This window comes from Coturnix japonica, chromosome 2, assembly GCF_001577835.2.
Source record: "Coturnix japonica isolate 7356 chromosome 2, Coturnix japonica 2.1, whole genome shotgun sequence".
Classification (NCBI taxonomy): domain Eukaryota; kingdom Metazoa; phylum Chordata; class Aves; order Galliformes; family Phasianidae; genus Coturnix; species Coturnix japonica.
This window is the reverse complement of record NC_029517.1, coordinates 88934860-88958329: the sequence shown is the minus strand read 5'-3', so window position 1 is coordinate 88958329 and position 23470 is coordinate 88934860. Positions and strand designations below refer to the sequence as shown.

The following is a 23470-nucleotide window of genomic DNA, read 5'->3' as shown; positions in this document are numbered from 1 at the left end:
CTTATTTCAGGCTTTTCAGGGTAATGCTTGTCAGAATAAAGATTTGTTCCATTTCCCAGCGGAGTGTAAAGTTTCGCTTTGAAGATCCACTTTCAAACAATCTCCCCTATACCTATGACAGTCATCCTTTATGTAATACAAGTGTTTATTGTACTTATTCCCTTTTAAAATCAGTTTTAGCCTCTGTAAAACTAGGGGATTCTTGGCTCTCATCAAACCAGAGTTATTCCGCCACATGGCACAGAATCTCACTGTAACCTAGAAGGCTTCATGCTTTGTCTGCCTTCTCCTTCTAAACACATGGCTCTCCATTAGTTTGCTTGACCAGCTAGCTTTTGTTATGTTAAACAATCATGGAAATGCTGAGGCTCTGATCCTATATTCCTGTCCCTTCCAACTGCACTCAGTGCTATTTGCATGAGAAGCAATGTTAGGGCACAGTTTGATTAAATTTTGGTCATGGTATTATGTGATGCGGTTGCACATTAAAGTGGAAGCCTGTGCTTAATGAACAGAAGGGTCCTTCCTCTTATGCAGCCTATGTTCCAAAAAGAAAGGGCACTCATAAGAAAAAAAGAAATCCTCAATAAAAACCCCATCAATGAGGAAACTGCATCCTTAAGTTCTTAGTTAAGACTTTTCTCTGAGGCATGTTGCAATCCATGGAAGACAACTTCTTGGTAAATCTTAATGCACACTCTCCTAATTATAAATAAAACAAATGCGGTTTGCCTGGAGAACCTACCCAAACCAAGGATCTTAAATTAATGTTTTTGGGACTGGGAATACTGTGTGTCTATAAATCACTTAATGAAATCCATATTCTTTGCAGATGGAACTGAAATGGGAGAAACTTGCCATAAATTTAGCTGCTGTACATAAGTCTCTGCATGTGGCCTGGTACTGTAAGAAAGAGACTGAAGTTCTGCTTTTTTAAATATATATCTATAATCTCTGTAGCCATGCTGTTCCAAGAGAAAAGACACTTGCCTAGGTACAACTTAGTGCAAGACTTTCCCCCTTTCTTACTGTCCATGAGGTGTCCCAGGCCCAGGAGATGGAAGACCCAGCAGTAGGTCACAGCAACTCCTAAGTGAACATCAGAAGCTCTGGAAGATAACGATGGTCAGTGCCTGCCTGTTGGGGCCTTCTGCAGCCTGCCAGAATAACAGCACGAGAGCCAGATATTTGCAGCACACATCTCAAGGTGTTTCTGAGGATCAGGTTTGGCCCAGGCAGCCCTGGGTATATTTATAACCCCTTGACCTTTTCTTCTTCCTTTTTTATGCTCTGCTATTTCTACTGCAGTCACCTCCATCCAGTGATGGATAGAGCTACCATGGTGACCTTCTCTTCATTGCTAAAGTAGAAAAAGTCATCAGACTCATTAAGCAAGAGAAAACTGCACACACATTACTTGTAGTAATCAGCACATACCCCAGATAAACTGACCACTGTCCACATTCTCCCTCTGAATGTACAAAACCTTTGGAGCAGCAAGCAGCTCAAGGGTGACTGGTGAAGCAGCTGCACAAGGTGCAGGTGCTCTGGAGAGAACTAACTCTTCCCAGAGCTATCATGATTGCCTGATGTACAAAACCCCACAGAAAAACCAGTATGGACCTTTAAAAATATGTCTCTCCATCCACCTCTTTGTTAATCTTCTTTCCTTAGTGCTGACTGCATGTCCTTGAGGATATTACCCAAATTTAACCTGAAACAAGATATATGTCTTTTGGCAAGGTCAAAGACTGACATTTATGCTACAAGAAGAACCTGTGAAAACTCTTGAAGAAGATCTATTTCCAATACAAAAATCAAGTTTCGTTTAACCTTGTCAGAAGGTTTATTTGACTCAGATTTACATGAATACACATTAGTTCAAAACTGTACAGCTCTCAGTTCAAAGTACAGTCTTAATAACATCAATCTTCAGCTTTTGCTGCACCTCCAGTCACAGATACTGGAAAATCTACTCTTGTATGTACCAGGTTCTGCAAATGACTCATGCAAAAAGCCAACCAAACAAAAATAAAATAAAATAAAATAAAATGAAATAAAATAAAATAAAATAAAATAAAATAAAATATCCAAGCAAAATTCTGCATTGAAGCTGTGACCTGGAAAGAGACGCCTGCTGCTGTACTCATACCATCTTGAGCCACCTTCACTGGAACTCTCTGTATAAATATTGTCATCCTCCAGCCTGCGAAGCTGAGTGTCTGGGGAAGAAGTTCTGAATTGGGATTGCCAAACTAAATAAGGTTACTCTTCTAATGGTCTCAGCAACACAGCTTTAACTTCACTATTCCTATTCTAAGTCCTATAAGACTTCTGGACTTTCTCAGCTTTGATACCTCCATCTATAAATACTGCCCTTCCTCGCAGCAGCTTTGCAGGGCCAAACAGTCTAACGCAAGCACAGCATATTTAAGGTATGCATTATGCTCTGCTTTACTATTAAAATGCTAGATTTTCGGTTTCCCGAGGAAAAGGTACCAGGTCTCCTAAATAAAATACTTTGATGTACTTTATGGAAATAAAATTTTAAAGATAGGACACTAAAGACTTGCTTTCGACTACCTTTTATCTCTGAATATTCTCAACAGTTAAGCACAGCTTCATTTAATTATGCATTATCCTAATTGCCGGGTACCTACCATGTCCATCTGTGTGCATTATAATGAATACATGCACCAAGGGCTTAATGAGTGAGACACCTGCTCAGATGAACAAATGGCCTAGAATTATCACTGATATAGTCATCCATACATTTAAGCATGCCTTAATTTTGAAGGAGTGACAGCACATGTTTATGTACAAAACAAAACAAATGGAACTTATTAGACTACTCCGGTCAGGTTGCATCCACAAGAAAATCCTGAAATGTCCCCAGGACCATCCTCTTCAAACTAACTGGAATATGTGCATCCGCATTATTAAACTGTGAGAGCCTTCAAAACAGGGTAATCCTGTTGGGAACGTTCCTGCTAAATGTCCCTGAAAATTTGGAAAGGAGATGCTAGTTGACCTGGATTACAGCGATGACAGGGACTACTTTAAATGTGTAACAGCTTAAAAAATATATCTGCCAAGAAATTTTCTCTAGTGCTGTTTTATCTACCAGTCTAATTTCCTAGTGAGCTCAGATCAGCAGCAGTGTCCATCTGAAGAGATGCACAGAGCAGAGAAACTATTTCAAGCCAGCTCCTGTTACACAGAAATACCATCTTCATGTTTTGTACCATCAATACAATTTTCATGCAATCTTCTGTTCTCAGAAAAATTTGACTGTTAAGTAGCCTACTCTAAGTAATTGCAGATGCTCACAAGTCAAGCATCCCAAACAGCCTCCTACAGCCAACAGAGTTGTCATGCTTGTGTTTATGGTGACATTTCAGCAAAATACTGCAAGGGAATAATGAACAAAAGCATTGATACAAGAGGATCATAAAAGCCTACTTCATAGTCAGTACATAAACTGGCATTCCTAACCTCATTATCATTTATGCTACTTGAAGCATTTAGCTGACATTTCTCCAAGGCTTTTTTTAAAGCTTGAAGGAACACAGCTTCCAATGCAGGCCTTTTTCAAAGCCCAGAGCAGATTTTGCAGCAGTCAGTTCATACCCTCTTTTCACCAGTGCGATATTCCTATTGCCCCCGTACTACCAGTACCAGTACTACCAACTGGCATTCTTTAATTTCAGTTCAGCCCTACACAGCAAGTTCACTTTGCTATCTTCTTCTTCCATAATATTTTCTCACTTCATCTTTCTTTCCACGTTTGCAGAGTTAAGAGTCTCTTGACCAAGAGTTTCTTCCTGCTACTTGAATATTTCATCCTCTTCCTTCAGTTAACACCAGCCTGAAATGCTGCATCTGTGGGTTCTGACACTTCAGCACCTCCTGTGCTATAACATCAAATTTAAGTCCCTTTTTCTTTAATTCCTATTCACTCCCATTCTGTGCTGCTTGAGAGTCATCCTTTAATGTGCTGAATCACCCTGCTGGCTTCCTGCACCTTTTCCCTTACACCAGTCTGATCAACTAATGGGAAAAATGAGCACACTTTGCCCACTCACACCTGGGCACGTTCTTCCACAACTACTGTCCAGACACAACTCCTGCTCTTCCACCAGAAAAGCCCTTGAGTAATTAATAGAAGCAGAAGGACTAACAGAGGCTGCTGATATTTGGAAGGTTTTTGATATGAAAATGAGAGAGTAATGTCAAATTCTTGCCAGTAGGTGCTCAAATACACAGGTTAGAAATGTGTCTGTGTACGCTTGTATGCATATATATGCATCTACCAACCAAAATTATTATTCCTGTATCTTACTTCCCTTTCCACACATTACTCATTGCATTCCATTTTTACATATCATAATGCTTCTTCCTTTTATAATCAGAAACAGCATCTGTCTCAATATTACTGAAGTCTCAGAGGGCCTTTTAGATGTTATGTCATCACACTTTGTTTTAAAAAAGGCTGCAGTAATGGCTTACTATAAGATAACATGGGCAAGTAGAATATGTCCAAACAGTGTGATTGTTCCTTGATCTCATCTGGTAAGAGCACAAAAAGTTTCTACCACTGTTAGATAAGACATTACTACCAAGAAGATGTATTTCAAGTATATTACTATTAGTAGTATCTCATCTAAACTCCAAAAGTTTAAAACACACACGCAGACACACAAATCCCTATTGTTTATTATCACAGTTTCTTCCAAGAGAAAATATTTTGAGGCAAAACAATCTGAAAAACAAAGCTAACTCCTAACACTGAAATTTAACATGTGAAAGGACTGACAGAAGATCAAACATTAGCAGTTTTCTACGTTTCTATAAAGAAGTCATTCAGTGATACCATTGTCTTAATATATATTAAATAATTCGCTCTTCCTCTCTAATGAGTGATTTTAGAGAATGGATTTCCAATATTCATTCTATGCCTTTCACTGGCTTTTATGCATCTATAAAACACTGACATAAATCAGAACACAATCCATCATGCAACATAACTTCCCGTAAATAAGAGGCACGGTTTGGTTCTTATTCTACCAATACAAGCACTGATTCTAGTCTGGCATAGTTGTTGCAGGCTATGTATGCCACTGATAAGCCAGAAAAATCAATCAATTGATAAATAAAAGTAAAGCTTTTGACCATATAGTATAATGTGAACATTTTAATTTTTTTGATTTATTTTTGGCAGTCTTCATGTGCTAGAAACCCAACACTGGTTGGACACTGGAAAAGGTTTGACAATGGACGCTGCAAAGGACATTAGATGAAAAGAAACAATGGGCCGGTGCAGAAAGGACTAGCTTATTCAGCGTAAAACTTGGTATAATGTAATTTGGTTAATATGATATTTCCTCTGCTCAGGTTTCGATTTGCACATTTATTTGGGATTGTAAAATGTTATTTACTCTATTATTGCTCACACCTCTGAACAGAGTGAGGAAACGAACTGTATTTCAGACTGAATGAAGGCATTATTTTTCTTCCATCCCTACTGGCTGGGGGATTTCTCTCAGATGTGGGCCTCCTCACAAGTGTCCATACTTCTGAGGGACCCAAGGAGCTTAATGGAAAGCAGAGCAGAATACAGTTACTCCATAAGCCCTTCTAAGTGCTACGCTAAAGGATAAACTAAGTATTAGCTGTAACATGCATGCTTTCTGTATTGCATTAGCTTAATGGATAAAATGAGGAGGCAATTTCATCACGATAGTGACAGTCTTTGACACGCTAATCCAAAGCTGGGTTAATTAGAATAAAAATCCTTTTTCTTCTGCCACAGACAAGAACAGAAACATTTCGTCTTCAGAGTCCAGCATTCAGCCTTCTGTTGTACTAGAAAGAGAGTCTTTAAATGGCAACTGCAGAACTTGTGGCAGAGGAAAGTTTAGGAATTGTTAAGTCTTATCTCAAGAAGTGTAAATAAAGTGGAGCATAGCATAAATGCGCCACAAGACAAGTCTGGCCCTAATAGAAATCTCAGGAATCAGCACATTTTTATGGAAGGTAAAAATTCTTACAGGACATGGATGCAACTTCTTTTTATTACATTATATGTACATACTCAGCTATACTGCTATAGACAGTATATAATGGAATATTTGCTACATGCTCAGGGCTGCCAAATGTTTTCCATAACCCCTCTTTTTATTAAAATATTCCAAATACATCTGTACTGCACTAAATCATACGCTGCTATTTGGCATAAGCTGTATCTTCAGACTGCTCTGCAGAGTTAAACCATGCCAAGACTGAAGTATTGATTGCTACTTATTGCACACTGCATACTAATAAATCCTACCCCTGTGTCCTAGCCAGCCACATACATACAGCTCTGGAGAAATCACTTCTACATTTTAAGACTCCTGTCTTAATGGAGCAAGGCTAACTAACAGCTACCTTCCATAATTATGTGAGATGAAGAAATTCAGCCAGCTCATTCATGTACATACATGCAGGAAGGAAAACCAACCAGTTCCACATGTCCAGTTCAACTCACAATCATGGAATCATAGAATTACCCAGGTTGGAAAAGACCTCAAAGATCATCAAATCCAACCACAGCCTAACCATAGCACCCTAACTCTAACAACCCTCTGCTAAATCATATCTCTGAGGCACCTGCACCAAGCTGGAGGCTGTGACCTCCCATAGAAAGAAAGAGAAAAAATTTCTCAGCAGTCCATTATGAAAGCTAAACTTCATACTGCAGTGCTCACAATATATTTTCATATGATTTCTTTTTCCTATACTTAAGCACACATTGTCTCTGTCTTTTCTAGATAGTAACTGAAAGAACTGTGGGGGAACACCCAGAAGAACAATTATTGCATGCTGAACTCCCTAGTCATACACCTGTGTTTCAGGAAGACTGACTCAGGAATCTGGTAATAAAGAGACTTTACTGTTAGATCACACTATCCCGTTAAGTTTAAGACTAAAAGTTGTTATCTTCCTTTAATTTCACTCTGAACATCACTGTTCTCCATCTAATTGTCTGGAGATGTATATCCACTTTGGAAAGACTATTAACATACCTGTATTTTGTCAGAAGTCTGAGATATGAGTGTGAATAAATGGAGAATGATGGAGGGATCATTTTCCAGGGTGTTACTGCAATTGACTAAATGTGTGAAGCAGCTCACATAGGGTATTTTTGTAACAGTAACAATCATCAAAACTCAGCTGAATAATACTCAAGGACTAATTTAACCCATCGTTTCAAAAACCCGGCTCTAATATTGCGTAAATAACAGTGAAATACTAACTTGCATTCTTAAATCCCACTGTGATCAATGAACCATAGTCAGGTACCCGAAGATGGTCAGACCCAAGAGTTTTATTGAGCAATTTTGGCTCAGTTTTTAAGGACATCTCCAGGTTCAGCCTATTCTAAGCTTCCCGTTTACAAATATACACAGTCTCATGCACTGTTTTAGCACTGTCTTCAGAATTAAATGTCTCAAAAGCTTGCTAAATCCCTTTATCTTCTTTTTAAACCACAAGCTTAATGCATTTATTCACTTATTTCTTTGGCTGCCCTCTTTGAGACACCAGAATTCATCAGAGAAACAATGAGGTTGAGTAGTTATGTTAGAAACTCTAATGATAGTGGTAGAAATGAGAACAGGAGATATCGGAATGATCACCCTGGGAGAAATGGTGACCATGGTGTCACCCAGCATGGACCTATGGTCCTCTTCTACTCTCAAGTCTTACACTAGCTACCACCACATCTGGAGAGGCAGAAGCAGGACTGTGGGCCCCCGGCCTTAAGATACTGCATAAAGGCACACAGAATCATGGAATGGGACCTCAAAGTCCACCCAGTCTTGGTCCTCAGTTGTGGGCAGGGCTGCCCCCCAGCAGCTCAGCTGCCCAGGGCCCCATCCAACCTGGCCTTGAGCACCTCCAGGGATGGGGCACCACAGCTTCTCTGGGCAGCTGTGCCAGCGCCTCAATGCCCTCTGAGTAAAGAATTTAATTCTAACATCTAATCTAAATTTTCCCTCTTTTAGTTTTGTCATGGTTTTGTAATTTCTGCTATTCTCTGGATCAGTTCTAACAGTTCTGCATCCTTCCTGCGCTGGGGCTCCAGGCCTGGACACAGTACTCCAGATGGGGCAGAGTAAATTGGGGCAAAAACCACCAGAGATCCTCTGTCAGAGCAGAGGGGTTACGCATGTTCCACGTGTTCTGGGAATGGAAATGGGTGTAGAAGCAACACATCATCCTCTTTATCTGCCTCTTACACCACTGGCAAGTGCAATAAAAACACAGCAACACATTCTTATCCATTTTGTGTGAAAACCCTGAGTGCTTTTCTACACGGAGCTGCTTAAAATTGCAAATTTGGAAAACTGCTTGTCATGGTGTATTTGACTAAAAAGAAATAAATGCCTGGGAACTTGTGTAACTGCAGTGCTTTCAATGGTTCTTGCTATCTGCAATTTGCAGCTCTCTCTGTCATTGCTGATATTTAGTTTGTCTCTTTCAAAGCCCCCAGTGCATTAAATCACTTTGTAAATTAAAAGAAATGTGCTTTGTCCAGCAGACAAATGGCGGATAGGAGATCTTCCAGGGTAACACCAAGCCTGCAAAAAGCTTTTGAAATCTCATTACTCAAGCACTTAATGGCCAGAGTAACAGTCGCTGTGTGATCTTCTCTGTTTATTGTGCATCGTGGATGACCGACACACAACACAAGAACGCTCACGATGTTAGTAAACAGGGTGGACAATTTGCCAGATTTGATTCCCTTGAATACTGTTTTCCATAAATGTAGAAAATCGGTGCTTATACACCTCACCTTGCCCACTGCTTAACGTATTGCTTATAACATTTGCAATTTTTTCCTCATGTCTGTCTTGGAAATATAAAGTCATATAAGCATGACCAAGGCTCGGATTCATTAATGGCTGTATGGGAAACTGTTGATGACAGCCTGAACCTCTGATTAACCACTTGAGGCAAGCAATGAGTCAGCTGTGGAAGCACAGGTGAAGGTAATTCAGCTGTGCTCCAGGAAGGGGTGGAGCTTGGCTCCACCTCTCCTAGATCCCATTTAAGGGCTGACCAGCACTAAGGCAGGATCCCTTTCTGGAGTTTGTTTCTGTGTGAAGTTTTACAGCAAGACTCAACATTGGTGAGCATTTGTCATCTATCCTCTTTCTACTATGTAAGCTCTGGTTATCTGTCAACTTTATATCTGTATGATTGTAATCATACAATGGCTAATAAAGAATGAGTGCCAGCTGCCACCTTGTGCAAATCAGGATACTGATAGTCACTTCCTCCCTCCCTCACTCCTCCTTCTCATCCTCTCTCCAAAATGAGGTCTGGCTTCACACTGATGTGTTCTTGACAATAGACACTGACAGAATCAAGAACTCCAGGCTGCCTTCTGTAAGATCTGACTGAAACAATAGATCAGATTCAAACTGCATAGCAGATGGAAATATTACAACAAATATATAATTCTGAACTCTCAAATTCATTTTCTTACCAAGCTGGGTTAAACATCACTTCAGGATGCCTATTCCTGAATTAATACACTTGTATTTGGCAAAACATACTGAGATACCACTACATATTTCTTATGCTTCCAGAAATGGAAACTCCAGAAAAACCGATGGTAGCATTTTCAAAAGCACACTACATTCATTTACCTGCCCCAGCAAGTCAGTGGTGAAACAACAAATGATTCCAGCAGGGTAACTTCTGAATTCAATTTGAGTCATTACAAAAAATAATAATAATAAAACCAACCACCCAGACTCATTTGCCTTGAGAGGTGTGTCGGAACAGGTAAGGAGCTGTGGGCCTGCATGAAGAGGAGATACACTTCAGGCCTGGAGAGCTTTATGTAGAGCAGATGGGATCAGCAGGGATGAGGAAACACTTTTAAAGCCACTGCTGTAGAGAACTACTAAGGGATGCAAATCTGGGCTCGGTTCTGAAGGTGGAACCAATGGGTCCACTCCCTCTGATCAGAAAGAAGGGCTGTCTCTGTGTAGGCATACAGAGTGATTCGAAGTTTAGCTCCCTTTGTTTACTCTCTTCTTCACATCCAGTTTTTGAGACATTTGGTTCTTTTTACATGCTTTTGAAATTCACATGCATTCTTAGTGGGAACAAGAATGACCTTAAATTCCCTAGTGGCTGGGTGGCTCATCAGGACTTTTTTATGACTAATGAATTCTTCTCAATCTCTCAAAGCTTCATCATTTGGGCTATTGTTTCCCCAAGGGTATGTCCTTGTGCATTTGAAAACAGCATGAGATCCTTCCTACATATGCTGTGGCTGATGCAGCTGAGCTCCAAGCACGTGGGGAAGCTCAGCAACTTTGCATCTTGGTATCAGCAGTTAGTTGGTAAGCTCTTATGCAGCTGTAAGGATAGCTTCTGCTCACGTGAGTACCCTGCTATTCCTCTTCTTTTTCTTCCTGTTCTCATTCAACAGTGTTTATGGCAAGGTTATTGAATTTCCAAAAATAAAAAGCCATGCTTTGCTTTCCAGCTGAGAACCATTAGATGCAGAGGAGATCTACCTGTGAAACGGCAGGTGGTGACAAAGTGGGATGTCTGCATCCTTGTCTCACCCTTCTGCTGTTCAGCTGTCTCTGACCTCTAGCTACACCTCAGCATTCCCATATATTTTAAAGGAAAATAAAACAACCAGAACCCTTTTTTAAAGGAGTGACCATGTTAATCACAAAGGTAATCTTTCCTTCTCAAAAGGCAATCTTTTCTTCTCTGATCTTCTGGATCTGAAAGTCCATTTGCTCTTGACACAAAAAGCGTTATGTTTGTAAGTTTGTGAGGGTCAGGAAGTCAGGAGATGTCCAGGCTTTTGCAAGTCCTGAGTGATGACAAGTGAGAACAAATATTTTTCCTTTCTCCTGGATTTACTTGAAACTCTGTGAAGTCCTTAAGTTTTCCTCTGAAAACACTAGCTGTTTGAAGTGGCTCTAAGTGACAAAATGCAATCCCTTTCACCTTTTTGATGACATAAAATTAAGTAACAACTAAGATTTATAGAAGTGCCAGAAAAGGATCTATTATCCTCTTTCCACGTATTTAGTTGTTATACCAGCTTCTCACACTGTCTAGCACCTTGCAGCTGCTATTGTTAGTGGGTTTTAACATGCGTTCTTTATGCCTCCTCCCTTCCTACCACAACTCTTCCTCTCTTTCCAGATGCCAAGCCTTCAGGCTTACACAGCTTCACAGCTTAGCATGAAGGACCAGGACCTGGCACAAATAAATATTGTTCTTCTTCATGTAGCATCCCAAGGGAGCTCCGCTAGGGCAGCCAACAGGAAGTGCTCAGTGTCTCTCAAATCCCAGACCCCCTGCCCACCAAACCCTGCTTCCAGGCCTGACTGCTCAAACAACCCCCACACTCTCTCCTTTCTGCTCTCTGCTCACATTTCTCCAAGCCCACCCTCTGTAAGGCAGAAGAGATGCAGCTGCCTCCAGGACATAGCCTGTTGCTTCACAGGAAGACTGCTTCTGATCTCAGCCCACAGGTTTTGGGGCTATCCAACGTCTTGGTTCTGCTACTCTCATTAGTGATAAGGGATCAATGCTGTCCTTTCTTTGGGAAGGGAAACACAAAGTCTGTCTTCTCTGAGCAGTTTGCAGAGCAAGATGCTGGCTGATAGCTCAAGGACTTCTTTCAAGACACAACAAAGAGTGTAAAATGCTGGGTGTTCGCGTGGGTTTGGGCGTGGATGTGGAAGAAAGAGGCTTTGTCAGCCTTTATTCCTCATTCTTTCTTCTCTTTATTGACCAAGCTCTCTAATCTTACACACAGCTGCTGTTTGCTTTCTCAGTGCCGTGCTTGGTACTAGCCTCCATCTTCACTCCCAGATATGGTATATGCAACTCACATCTACAGAACACCGACAACACTGCAAAGGATTTTTGGAGAAGGCAAGGGCAAAATTAGCCAAGTCCCCTTCAAGTCAGTGGAAGGATAATGAATGCCAGAGTGCTACCTTTCCTGTTCACAAATAGGTGCAATTAGAAGGAGAAAGTGCATACTAATCAATAAGCTTTGGCACTTAACAGCTCTGAAGTATTGGTGGGCTGACATTTACATCTGCTCACAGCATTGTATGCATCCACAACAATTTACCATCTTCTATCCTGTTGAAATCCACCTATATAAACTGTCAGGCAGGCACCGCATAATCCTTCCAGTCTCAGAAATTACTCTTATAAAGGTCTGTGTTTAAACCAATACATTTCATGCAAGGAATGGGTGAACAGAGGCAGTGTGCCACTAATTAAAAGGCAACTGTTATAAACTAGCATCAGGATGTTTTCCTGATCAGATTTTCTTGCTGCTCAGAATATCACTCAAGGTACACACACGCCCTTCTGATCTTGCAGAGATGACTTTGCAATCTATTCAGTCCCACCCGAAGTGCCTGCATTCTCCAAGTCTCCTGAGAGCCATCTTCCTTCTCCAGATTAGCTAGAAGAGCTCTGTAACATTTGGCAATACCCAGCTGAGAGCAAGAGGGAAATGCAGAACCCATTTCCCCATGGTGCGGGCTCTTAGGGATAATGCTAAGAAGTCATCAACCCAGAAAGCACACCTGACTCTCACACTCTGCCACAGCAGTAGGGAGAAATTGGGTGCATTCTGGCCAGACGACTTGTCTACAAACTCCTGCTTTCTAGTCTAGAGATGGTAAACCTTGCCTGAAATTCTTTGCCTCACTTGGTATGAGATATAGAGAGAGGACACAGTGCGGAAGTTCATGGTATCACAGAATCACAGGGGTTGGGAGGGACCTCAGGAGATCGTCCAGTCCAACTCCCCCTGCATCTACTTCAGCCACTTAACAAAGAAGCAAAACTCAGGTCTGGGGATTGTTTACTCCAGAAACCAACCTATATTCAACCAGCTTCCAGGGTGTGCTTACACGCACACAAAAAAAAAACAACAGGTTCCACCCTGACTGCCTCTGCAAACAGGCACCTGGTATGGCTTTCAGAATGAAGCTAACCTCAATAACAACTGGTTTTGTTTGCTTTCTTTAGCAGAAGAAATACAAGAAATAAGGCACATCAGAGATCCTCTATACACCTACCGCAGGCTTTGACTATTTACATTTATTTGAGATAAGATCTCAATTATTGCCATAGAATTGAGCATTTAGCTTTAGGACTTCCCCTTGGGCTATCTTACCTTCTCATCCATGCCCCCATTTTTTAAGATACAACATTTATTTGGGGCTGGCCAAATGAATTACGGTCTCCAGGTTCAGGTGGTCACTGTACAGACATGGGCTTGGACACCTTGCTCTGTAAAGCAGGGGTTGGACCAGATGAACCCAGAGGGCCCTTCCAACCTCAACCCTTCCGTGATTGTCTGACTTTGTACTCTAAACAGAGGTATTCAATGAGTGGCACGTGCAGCAGGCATCAAAAGTTTGGCACAGCTCTAGCAGCTGCGCCTTCCTGAGGCTGAACTAATGGTTGTGCAGCCTCCTGGTAGGAATCATTTGGTGACTTGAGAAACCTGCTTATGAGGGATGCATACAGTGTCACTGTGCCCTACAAAAACTACTATGAAGATATGCCCAATCATTTGTTTTATTTCTCTGTGTTCATATCCAGCCTATTCACCCACTAATAAACACTATTTGTTAGCTGCATCCCAAATACATTCTCAGTGAATCAAGTTAAGGTTCACTAGAGATACATTCAGTGTTCAGACAAACTAGTTTAATTTTAGCAGGCTGCTACTATAACCTCATACTTCACCCTGCTAGTAGATTTATACCTTGGGTTTTTGTTCATCCATTATTCCTTGCACTGTTCAGCAGTTCGCTTCTCTTGCCCTTATTATTAGCAGATCAGTGATGCATACAGATCTTTAGAGACAAAGACACTTCTTCCTACTGCATTAATAACACATACAGACAACTTGTCTTCTGAGGGTTTTCTGCTGTATTTTGTTGCCTTGTGTTCTATGAAAAGATATACTGCTATGAAAAACTCATTGTAGTTGTTTTCTCCTACTTCACCCTCAGGGTGCTGTCACTGTTATCTATTACCTACAGAACAGCCTGAGCTTTTCATATTCTTTTACAGCCTTCTTTATTACATACTGCTCCTTTCACTGGAATACCAGCTCATCTCTGCCCCTTTGCTATGTACAGAGCCTGAATCATCATAATTTTGCATTGTTGTTTCACCATCTTCTACAATAGCGCTCAGAGAGGGGAGAACCCACTGCCCTCATGGCTGTGGTAAACGCAGTTGAACATGAGCGGGGTCACCCCGGGTGGTGACTCAGCAGCACAAAACTGATCACAGAGCTGCCTGAATCGCTTGGTTTCTTAATTCCTAATCTTCCCGACTCTACTTCCCTGCCTAGGAGTGGTTCCATACATATAGGCACCTACAGGCGCTGCCTGGCCTAGCGACGGGAGGAGTGCGCCATCAGCCTCGGCCCGCCTCGCTACGAGGCGCTCCTGCGGCGCCATCTTGTGTCGTCCCACAGCGGGCACAGACACCGTGCCGGGTCCTAGGAGGAGAGAAGGGCTGCTCCCCCCCTAATAAATAATAATCAATAATAAAATCCCTAAAACCTCATTCTCATAGACCAAACATGCTAGCATGTTAATGTACGTGAAGAAATGCGGATGAAGGTGATTTCATTTCCCCATCTACTGCAGGGAACCTGGTTTAGCAGGGCACTGGACTTTTATGATCTCCAGAGGTTCCTTCCAGCTCCTACAAATCTATTATTCTGTGTTTTCAATAGTGACAAAGAGACCATAAGTGCTCAGCAAAGGTGTGATTAGACTATTAATGTTAAATGTAATCAGGGATTTGGGCATCAAATCCCTTGTGTGATGTTTTGGAAATGGTAGCTTTAGCCACTTCCTTTCCTGATGGCACCTGAAAGAATTCAGTGCTTCTCCTCAGGTTGGACAGGTGAACAGGTTATGCCTTGGTCCCTTGGGCAGCAATAGTCCATATCAGCACTGCGTTAAATGGGTGCTGAGCACATCAGCGAGTGGAAAAAACTGTATTTGGTGTCATAAATCTGTTAACTGTGCGTTGGTGTAATCAGCGCAGCTATGTTGTGGTCTCCTTTAAACTGTATATGCTGGAGGATTGATCAAATTTTATTATAACCTTTTGGGAGACTATTTTCTGCTTGGGCTCCTTGACGATAAAACTCCATGGAGATGGACTACATTGTGCTGCTAAATATAGAGAGGGATAGTAGCACTGGCTCAGCTCCACCATCGGCTCTGCATAATTAGTAAATATTTGTATTTGCTCTTTTCAGTCTGTACCATGGCTGTTTGGAGCAAGTAGATCCAAATGTACTTTTGATGTGTGCATTAAGGAAAGAGAGGAAGCAACTCAGTCAACTCGGGAGTGCTTGTCACCTATAAAATCAATGTTGATAAGCAAAAATAGAAAGAGTAATAAAAGAAATAAAATATACAGTGGTGGATGTCAGCATTGTCATCAGCTTTTTATTTTGAATTCCTGAGTTCATGGATTGTATTACCTTATGAGAGTGTAAAAATTTTATGATGTCTGATTTTCCCCCTTTTCATATTCCCTACATGCAACACATAGAAGCTCCAGTGTTGATTCATTTGTTACCGAAATACAGCTCTTTGGGGACTCAGGAAGGTTTTTGCTTTACATTCTGAGTTTATAGAACACTATCTGCAATTTGATTTTAGTGTGAATGTCGTAGACTTCCAGAGGACACGCTATCTTCATGAGTAAAACACTGCAGGGACCAGGCTAAAACATGATCAGGAGTGTGAGCTGGCTGGCTGAAATCTACTGTTGGCTCAGTTTGTGACAGCACAGGTAGACCTCTGTGTGTCCCTTTGTGTATATGTGTGCATGCATAAGATGCACTCATAAATACGTTCTGTTAGAGAAAGCCAAATGATAGCAGCTGGTAGGAGATGGTAGTTTTATAACCGCTTGCTAATTTTTCCATAGCTTATTATGGGGCATTTTAGAAGAGTGATCTTGCCAGTAAGTGCCAGTTCTTTTCATTCAGTTTGGTTTAATAGCTTAATAATGCATAATTGGAGTTCTTGGGTACTGGTAGTAAAAGGACACTATGCTCCATTAAGTCCAGGATATTTATTTTGAGAAAATGAGTGAGTGCACAATTTTCTGGGAGCACTAATAGACTTAAATGGATTTCAAAAAGCCTTTTACCATTACAGAATAAGTCTCAAATATGGGTCACATGCTCTGCTCACAGGATGCATCCAGGACAGAGTCTGTCACTCACTCCTTCTTCATTAACGAAATTCTATGGCTCTTGCTGGCAGTGCTCTTGATTTGTCCATTTGTGAGTGGGTTCAGCCTTGGGCCTGCTGTGCTCAGAGCAGACAGTACTCTTAAAGTAAAGGACATGAGGTTTTGAAGCAAGTTAATTCAGCATTATGGTTGCAATGCTCCTTGTTACGTACGAATGCCCCTTGTTACGTACGATATTCTGTTAGTGTCCAAAGATTCATCTGTGCAGAGGGGTGTTAACCTCAGGGTGTTTTTAGAGTTGTTTTATTGACTGATGGGTTCTTCATTCAGACATCCTACACTTTTTCCTCCAGCTCACACCCTCATGCTACTTCCTATGAACTCAGCACTATGATTAAGTGGTCACTAAGTTACAGAGTTGCTTACGTGGACTGATGGGTATTTGGAAACTGTTTGTCATTTTCCACGTCAGCGAAACACCACACCCTTCCCACATTTAAGACTTCTTAGTCTTCAGTCCTCAGGACAAACACAAATTCAGCACTTCTCCCCCAACTTCTGATATTTCTGATTAGTTGGTATCTTGTGTGGTGTTATCACTTCAAGCCTCTCAGACTGCCCTAACCCTCTGGTGTGGTAAGTGAATCAAACTGGCTGAGAACAGGAAGAGAAAATCTGGTCAAAGAAAAGTGATGTACACGGTACAACCTATGTGGCACTGTGTAAGTTTTGCTTGTGATTCTTTTATTTCACTGGGGGGAAATGGGGAGAATTCCTATTGCTCTGGCATAGGAATGTTATTCCCTTCTGATTAGGTTGGCTCATCATTCATCTCCCCAACATCTCTTAGTTAGACCTTGTTAGATAACTTGATTGTCTCCTCTTCTCCTTCCTGGTTTCTAAAAATAACATCTTTCCTGTTGAGGAGATGGGACCTTTTTTTCCCCAAAATGCCTTGTATAAATGCCCCCATCTATTCCAGACTGTGCATCTTGCTTAAGCATAACAAACTGTTCTCTCCATTGCTACTAAAACTAGTATTTTTTTTAAGATCTACCCATCTTATACCCATATCACTCATGTCTAAATAAAAACCAGATTAGAGAGCCAGCATGCTCTATATGCTGAGCTGATGCTTGGTGTATAAACAATAGAACAATAACACTTATAAACAATACTTGAAAGAACCAAAAGCCTTCACATTTCATTCTTTATTACATCTTCTTTTCACTTGTAGCATGCATTTGGAATATTGACCTGCAACAATATTTTCATTTTCAATTTCACTTTCATTGACTTGTTTTCTTTTACAAATCCCACTCACATAAATATGATAATAAGAGTTGTCTACGGATTGCTCATTTATCCTGCTGACAACTAATCTGTCCAATGAATTAGAAACAATCACAGCTCCATGACATCTAATTATACTTTCCTTCATTGTTTTCTATGTTTTAGAGAAAAGCAAGGTCTTAGTATGTGATGTTGTATATAACAAAAAAGGGCTTTCATCTGATTAAAATATTTTTCTTTTAATTTTCCAGCCAGATATCCTGAATATATACTATTTTCTGCAGAGTTGTAATGTTCTATTGAACATTGGAATTGTGATGTAGCATAATGTTAAATTAAAAATGTGGATTATTTCTGCCCCTAGCTACTGTTCCTCCATATGTAACAATGCTTATATTTGCATAGCCCAGTATTCCCACCTTCATGGGTTGTATTTTTCTCAGGAGATTTGAACTCCCTCATCTCTTGGACCCAGAGTCAGCCTCTGGTATCGCTTAAAGGAATATGGGAACAGCACTTGTCATGCACACCACTGATGATTTCAAAGGCAGTGGTGCTAGAGAGAGTTTCTTAAACATGGTCCTGAGAACAGATGGAAAATGAAGTTTGAACCTGTAGTCCATGACACTTCTGAGAACAGGAAAAGTCCTAAATAGCTTCCTTCATCACTAGCCATATGGGGGGCATGGATGGAACTCCTTGTTATTGAGTATGGTTCTGCTGTAAGAAGCCCTCCTACATATCCAAGGTCTACCTCTGAGAAACAGGATTTACAAGTTGAGAGCTGCAGTATCTGTATGAAGAATATAAGTAGAAATAAGACATGTTGCAGAACTTCAATGTGAAGTGGAAGATCTGCTCCCTGCATGCTCATACTTTGAAGGAGGTAACCTACCCTGAGCAACACTTCTCTCTAATTTGGTGACCAACAAGCTAAGCAATGCAAACTGTCCTATCATCCAGCTGAAGGGAGTCAGGAAGAAAATCACACATGTGCTTTAAACTTAATAAGACACCAAGTTTTATTAACCACAACTAAATATGCTGTGGTTAATAACAGCTCAGAAATTGAAGTCTAAGAGCCTTGAAATCATCAAGATTCACAGTTATGATTTAGCTGCTAAGCCCCAGGAAAATTGGTATTGACTGTATCTGCTAGTCAATCTAAGGCAGATGTTGGAAATTAGAGGCTAAATCACATAAGCCTGGTTGCCAAAAGTTTATCCAAAAGCCCAGTTTATGGCATACCATTGTTTTTTTATGGTTGGTTATTATTATTTTTACTTCAGTAATAATTGAAAGATGTGCTTTAGAACCATGACTGACAAAAGCACATTTTAATAACTATTCTGGGCTTATCTCAGTGTGCACATATGAGCATGCCTACTTGGAGGATTTCTGGCTCTTACCTACTCATTTTATATCCCTTGCTGATTTTGGCAAACAGCCTTATAAAGGCAAACACAAAATTTTCCTACAAGTTTCCCATAATCAGTTACGCTATAACTTACAATGCTGTGTACTTTGACAGCATGTTTGTTTGCAGGGATATGGGACAAAGATGCAGAATTGTCCCCAGAAGAATTTGGGTAAGGGAGAACAGCTCTGGGAAAGGATTTGGTCAATTGTTTCAGCCTGGTCACAATGGTCCTTACTTTTATTTTTGGAGGATTCTTTCCAAAATTTGGGCTGAATACATTAAAGTATTTCAGTGGCCTTACTGGCTTTTGAAACCTAATATGGCCTAAGATTTCCTTGAGGTCTAAATGAGTACCCTGTCCTTTAAACTGGACTTGTAAATAGTACTTGCAAAAACACTGTCTGACAGCTCTCACAACACTAAAGTGGTTAAACCTTCATGGAACTTGAAAGAAAAAAGACAGAAGATAATTCCTACCAGAAAGTAAAGGACATAGAATGTCGCATTTCCCTGCAGGGTATGAGGCAGGAGCAAACAGGCTTCATTGTAACTGTGAAGCAAGCAAGATGTATCAACACGATCTTCTTAAATTCTCTCTTGAAAGGGTGATCCCTGCACCAATACAGCAGGTTACTCTATGGAAGGAATTTGGATAACTCTTTGCACAGCTGTGTGCCATAGATATATCAGCTCCTGGATAGCTCCATTGGCTTCGAAAGTAGCTTTTATGAAGTAAATGTCTTCATAAGGTGTTTGTTTATTTCATTTTGAAAGTAAATTGATTGAATGTGAAACTGTAAGGACTGCATTTTCTATCTGTCTTTGTGCACTAAGGCAGTGTTGCAGCTGAAGGAATGATTATGTAACCACTAATGAGAAAGCTGCTGGTTACCATTTCTTCACGCTTTCCCTATAAGCTCATTTGTTAGTTCAGAAATCACCCAGGGGCTGATAGAAATCTTCCAAAATCTGTGTGAAAAATACATTGAGACATATTCTGTGGCAGTCTCTGCACAGCAGCACAAGTAATTCAACATCTCTTTAAAAACCCTTTTAAAAATAGGGTTTCCCACAAACATTTTTTTCTGGCTGAATATATGGAGCCTAACTGGGCTATTCACTTAACGGGAAATAATTCCAGCCCCATCTACTGAGCTATTCTAAATTTGCAACAGATTGTGCATTTAGAGAAAACACACAGAAAATGTACAACATTTGTCTTCTTATGTAAACTGTTGCTCAGAGAAGAGGTATTTTCTTGCTGTAATGAAAACTGCTCCAGTAACAGTTTTAAAGCATTACAAAGCGCTTAATTAATGAACAAGAGCACATTAATAGCAGAGAGCAACTCAAGATTCAATATGCATCTGCCCAGCAGATCTCTAGGGTAGGAGATGCAGCGTGCCAGGTTTGGTGCACACTTGTGTCACACAAGAATAATAATGGCAAGCACCTTCAAAACACTTTCTAGAAGTTAGAAGAAACATATGCATCAGCTCTTGCTTCAACACAGTACCATACTGCAAGAGGGTTATATGAAGCTCTTCCTATTCATTTCTTTCAGGAACTGTGTTATACAATGCCAGGAAAAGGCAGAAATATTTCCTGAGTTTCTCTGACTGCAACTAGCTTTGCAGTCATGTGCTCATACTGGCTCTTGGACTCTCTTTTGAATGCTTTTACATGAGGATCTATATGCAGATCCTATGCATAGTGGGAGTTAACCGGGGAGTAAACCTGGAGCTTTGCATGATTCATGTAATGTTGGTGCTGTACATTGAATTGTTTATCTGAAGAATCATCTCCAGACAGAACCAGCCCATCTCTCTTAGCCTTTTTTCATAGCAGACATGCTCCAGCCCTCTGAGCATCTTTGCAGCCCTCTTCTGGACCCTCTCCAACAGCTCTGCATCCTTCTCATGCTGTGGGCCTCAGACCTGGCTGTAATACTCCCCAGATGGGACCTCAGGAGGACAGAGCAAAGGGGGACAATCTCTTCCCTCTCCCAGCTGGCCACCCCTCTTTTGATGCAGCTCAGTTGCAGCTGGCCTTCCAGGTTGCAGGTTCACTCTACTGGCTCATATCCAGCTTTTCATGGCCTTGTTGAACCTCGTTAGGTTCTCACTGGCCCACTTTTCATGCGTGTCCAGGTCCCTCTGGTTGGTGTCCCTTCCTTCTATTTTATCAGCAGCACTATCAGCTTGGTGCCATCAGCAAATTTGCTGAGGGCACACTCAGTTCCACTGTCTAGGTCATTGGTGAAGATGCTGAAGAGCACTGGTCCCAAAGTTGACCCCTTCAGAGAATATTCCTGTCAGCAGATTCCCAGAAGAACTCTGCTAGTTCAAGTCACCCCCAGCACCCAGGCTCACAGAGCTGTAAGGAGAAGTGCTCAGGGGACAAAAGAAGATGAATACCTGTCTCACTTGAGAGCCCACTAGAGAATATCCTCAGATGGAGTCCTCCAAGTGTCCTTAATTCTATATCAGCTCAATGTGCCCATGGTATCATCTGATTTTTAATTTTTGAACAGTTTCTGACGTCTCTCATTATTACCTTGGCACCTGGGGACTGTGATTTGCAGCACAGGGTCTGTTCCAGAGCATGCTGAATTGTATCAGAATTCCAAGGCATGTTTGGCAGCTGCTAATAGTGGCTGGCTAATTTTAGATTTATTTTTTTTATGTACTTCTCTCAGTTCAGATCTGTCCTATTTAAACTCTATTTAGAAATACCAGCAATATTTTTCATTCAATTTTAGGGGTATAATTCTACCACATACAAAAAGACCTTTTTAATTACCTTGCCACTAATTCGATTTATCTAGAATTGTGTTGTAATAGTTTTGAGCCTAAATCTTTATCTCTTTCTCACCAGAAACTGTGTGAAATTGCCTCACAGAAAGAGGACTGAATTCCCTCTTGAATTCTTTGCATAAAGGGTAATTTTTTTCACATATCCAGTGATACCTATTTCTAAAATCTAAATATAATTAGGTCAGCAGATCTCAGTCTTTTTGATGCCCCTGCCCCTTGGTCTTTGCTGTTTATTTGAGTGCTGTCAGCTTTGCACTGCTCCAATTCACAAAGCCAAATTCAGTGACCCCCCAGTGCTTGACAATGTCTGGGGCGACTAGCTGAGCTCAGAGCAGCGGAGGGAGTAGGATTTGGCAGCTGCAGTGCTGGTAGCAGCAAGCAGAAGAAAACTTTTTCTGTCTTATCTCAACTGAACCCGCACCGCTATTGCCCTACATGGACCTAATTTTGTCCAAAACTCATTGCTTTAGAAAATGATAGAAGAAAAATGTTGTGGGAAAACGTAAAGAATCACAGTGCAGTAGATTTTCCAAAGCAGCTGCCAAAACAGTCACAAACATATACATATAGAGGAAATTATCGTGCAGTACTAGTGATGCTAGATCCTCTCTCAGGCTGTTTTTAGCATTTTGCTGAGTGATGACAATCCCAAAGGAAGAAGATGTGCTCTGTAGCCTATCAGCAAAGTATGAAATGTATTAATAGGTCATGCAAAACTGATTTGGCAAGATCTCCGATGTGAGCACAGTTGTTCCCATTTTTGTTACAGCTTCAAGTTTGTTGCAACATAGGAGCCACATAGAAAAAGTGATAGATAACAAAGGGGGATTCTGCAACATGTAGTGCTATCACACGTACTAAAGCACTGCCTTCACCAAATAATTTCCCTTTGGGTCCCTCTGGCCCACCTCCTGCTGCAGCAGGGCCACTCAGAGCAGGGTGCCCAGGCCCACGTCCAGGCGGCTTCTGGAGATCCCCAAGGAGGAGACCCCACATCACTGGGCAGCCTGTGCCAGTGCTCCATCACTGCACAGCACAGCAGTGCTCCTGGTGTTCAGAGGGAACCTCCTGTGCTCCAGGTCATGCCTCTTGTCCTGGCACTGGGCACTACTGAAAGAAGCTTGGCTCTGCCTTACTTGCACCCTCCCTTCAGGTACTTACATACATGGATGAGATCCCCTTAAGTCTCCTGTTCTCCAGGCTGAACTGCCCCAGCTCAGAGCCTCTCCTCATAGCAGACGTGTTCCAATTCCCATTATCTTTGTGACGCTTCAATGGATTCTGTCCATAGTGCTCACACCTCTCTTCTATTGGGAGCCCAGAACTGGACCCAGTACTCCATGTATGGCTGCACCAGTGCCAAGCAGGTAGGAGAAATACATTTATCTTGCAATAAAATCAGAAAATCCACATGACTGATCATTTCAGTCATGGCCCACATCCGCGGTAACTCAAACAGCTCCCTTTTCTCATCTACATGTGAGAGGCCCATATGGGACATAGAAGTTTGTGTCCTGATGGCTTTTTGGCTGGCAAAACAGAAGAAAAATAGGAAGTTTATTTATGTGGCTGACGCTGCACAGATGGTTGCAACCATTTCCTCGCTACACGTTTGACATACTTTTTTCCAAAATTAGCA

General features: G+C 41.2%; 1 long non-coding RNA gene across 1 annotated transcript in view; it reads right to left on the bottom strand.

Annotated features, from left to right (window-relative positions):
- LOC107310067 overlaps positions 1–23073 on the bottom strand; it is a 29955-nt gene extending 6882 nt beyond the window's left edge. Inside the window, exon 1 of the long non-coding RNA XR_001553464.2 lies at positions 22993–23073. This is a non-coding gene — a long non-coding RNA (uncharacterized LOC107310067). The remainder of the gene's footprint in view (positions 1–22992) is intronic.
- Positions 23074–23470: the final 397 nt, after the last annotated feature.